At 43.9% G+C, this 3082-nt stretch overlaps 1 long non-coding RNA gene across 1 annotated transcript; it reads right to left on the bottom strand.

Annotated features, from left to right (window-relative positions):
• Positions 1 to 668: 668 nt before the first annotated feature.
• Positions 669 to 2601, bottom strand: LOC133258868 (uncharacterized). Its single transcript, XR_009740187.1, has 2 exons — positions 2307 to 2601; positions 669 to 1250 (listed from the first exon to the last, which is right to left on the bottom strand). It is a non-coding gene; the product is annotated as an uncharacterized LOC133258868 (long non-coding RNA).
• Positions 2602 to 3082: the final 481 nt, after the last annotated feature.

The following is a 3082-nucleotide window of genomic DNA, read 5'->3' as shown; positions in this document are numbered from 1 at the left end:
TCTATTTAATATACTTGCTTCGTCCCCCTGGTAAACTTCACTCACTTGTAGTGGCACAGATACTGTTTCCGAAGTTGCCTCCATTCTAAATCTTCCCAGAAACAGAACAGGAAAGCATCACCAAAGTCCTTCTGCTTGGGAAAGTGGGGCCCCGCCATGTTAGGAAAAGAATACAGCAGCTAAGTGCCATCTCTATGATTCCATTTCCTCCCTCGAAGGATTCTTAGCATGATTAATAGAATAATGCAAGCGAAATGCTTGCACAGAGCCTGGGACACTAAATGAGAGTTGCTCTTCTTTACCAGAACTAAAAAAACCCCTCCCCAAATGTGACATCAGAGAACAGGATTCCTTAGAAATTGGACAACTGAGCCCCAAGCCCTTTCTCCTTCTGAGAGTCCAGGAGAACAACCTGGCCTCAAGTTTGAACTGACCTTAGAAGTAAGAAATGAAGTTTTCATGTGCAGGTGTGAGCCTCCCAGATTTCTGTGTGGCTTGGGGTGACTACCAAGATGATGCTAAAACGGGTTTGCTTCCTATACCTGGTAGGGCACAGTCTCTGGACAGGAAAGGGGAGGTGCCCAATCCTCTGCAGAACCATGAGAAGGATCATTTCCATGGACTCTGCTGGTTAAGTTTTGTACTTGCAAACCACAGACTCCAGTCAGTTTAATTTTTAATATGTATTTATTTAAATATAAACCACAGTGTTTGAAGCTATGGAAAGGAAAATCACAGCATCATTGTGGGGTCAAGAAGCTTCTTTATCCCAAACCCTTCTCTCATTACTGACAATGAGAACTGAATGCTGGAAATTCCTCTTGGCCACCCAGAAGGAGAGCAGTGATTGTGCGGACGGGTTGAAGGTGAGGATACCGTGAGGATGGAGGTAAAAACAAAAATCCTGTGTTACACCGCAGCCTTGTACTTAACCTGGTCATGAGGAATGTGCTCCTACATTCCTTCCTTCTTTCCTCAAATAATTATAAACTGTCTCATTGGTGTCAGGAACTATGTGAAGTGCTAGGGGTAGAGGGGAGACATGCTCTTGTGGTGCTGAGAGCCAGCTGGATGAGACAGAATTAGACATGTTGACCAATAGAGGAAAGGAAATAGGCAGGTTCTGCTGAGGAGGGTAGGGGAGAGAAGGACTGCGAGGAGACAGAACTGTTTCAGAAGCAGCCACAGCCCAGCCCTGCAGGGGTCTTCCTTGGATTTCAGAGTTTCAGGGACCACTCTTCACATGTCCTCTGCAAAAAGAAAGGAACTTGTTGAGTGCCATCATTGTGGCCCCAGACCTGGACACTGGTCATCTTGACAGAGCCTAAACTTTTTAAACATTGGAGAAATGTCTATTTAGTTCTTTGGCCCATTTTTTGATTGGGTTATTTATTTTTCTGGAGTTTGGCTGTAGGAGTTGCTTGTATATTTTTGAGATTAGTTGTTTGTCAGTTGCTTCATTTGCTATTATTTAAGCCAGAAAGAAAAACACCAATACAGTATACTAACGCATATATATGGAATTTAGAAAGATGGTAACAATAACCCTGTGTACGAGACAGCAAAAGAGACATTGATGTATAGATCAGTCTTATGGACTCTGTGGGAGAGGGAGAGGGAGGGGAGATTTGGGAGAATGGCATTGAAACATGTATAATATCATGTATGAAACGAGTCACCAGTCCAGGTTCGATGCACGATACTGGATGCTTGGGGCTGGTGCACTGGGACGACCCAGAGGGAGGGTATGGGGAGGGAGGAGGGAGGAGGGTTCAGGATGGGGAACACAGGTATACGTGTGGCAGATTCATTTCGATATTTGGCAAAACTAATACAATATTGTAACGTTTAAAAATAAAATAAAATTTAAAAAAAATAAAATAAATAAATAAATAAAATAAAGAGACTTAAACCAAAAATAAATAAATAAATAAATAAACTTTTCAAACAATATGGAACTGTAGTGCCCATGACCCAAATGACCTACAAGAAGGATGTGAGTTTTCGAAGCCTAGGTGGGGCACTCAGGAGCACTGCAGACCTGCCCTGGAAAGTGGCTGAATCAGTGTTCCCAACTGAGAAAGAGGAGCATGTGATCAGGCTGAGATGGTCACAAAGAGGCCTCTGGGGTTGACCTTCGCCATTGTCTCCCTGGAGAACCCGCTCAGTGTGGTTTCACAGGACACTGTAGCCTCTTCTGGCAGCATCGAGGAGGAAGACACTGGAGGGTGAATGGTGTGTGGCCCCCTGAGCTCACCTCTCTGCCCAGCCCTTCCCCTCCTACGGTGCCCTGGCCCCTGTCTTACCGCTGGGACTCTTCCAGTGTGCAGCAGGTCTTCATGCAGTCGGAACAGCAGGACTTTAAGCAGTTGTCTATCGTGTTGAAGTTGTTTTTGTTCCCTTCGCAGCCACCATCAACAAACGGCTCGCAGCACCTGGTCTTGGCATTGTAGAAGTACCTGGCTGTCTTGTTCTTGCAGGAACCAGCTAACTTAGGCTCCAGGCAGAAGGCAGGCTGAGAATCTGCTGGAATGAGAGGGGCAATGGCTCAGTTATGAGAATGGTCATCACAGCTCCATAGAAGGCCAACAACCAGAACCTCCAGTTTGTTTGGGATAGAGAATGTTAGGGTTGTGGGGATGGTCAAATTGAAATGCCCATTTGAAAACCTCCTTTCCTTTCTGGGACAGAATTATGAAGGTTGCTAAGCGTCACATGTTATAGTAATCATGTACAAATGTATATCTTCTCATGAAGTATTTTAAGAAAAATTGGTATAAAACTTCAGAAGAACTTCCGAGGTGGTTCAGTGGTTAAGAATTTGCCTTCCAACAAAGGAGTCCTATCTTCAATCCCTTGTCAAGGAATTAAAGTCCCAAATGCTGCAGGCACGGAGTCGACAGGCCATAACTACTGAGTCTGGGACCCACAAATAAGAACCAGCCCACACAAACAAATACGTAAATGCTCAAAAAAGAAAAAAAAAACTACAACAACTAAAAGAGGACAAAGGTAAAAATTATCCCCTATATGTCAATAATTAATGGGTCTGGATAACAGAGTTTTATAATACTATTAATAT

This window comes from Bos javanicus, chromosome 13, assembly GCF_032452875.1.
Source record: "Bos javanicus breed banteng chromosome 13, ARS-OSU_banteng_1.0, whole genome shotgun sequence".
NCBI classification, from domain to species: Eukaryota; Metazoa; Chordata; class Mammalia; order Artiodactyla; family Bovidae; genus Bos; species Bos javanicus.
Note: the sequence above shows the minus strand (reverse complement) of the source record. Positions and strands in the feature narration are given on the sequence as shown.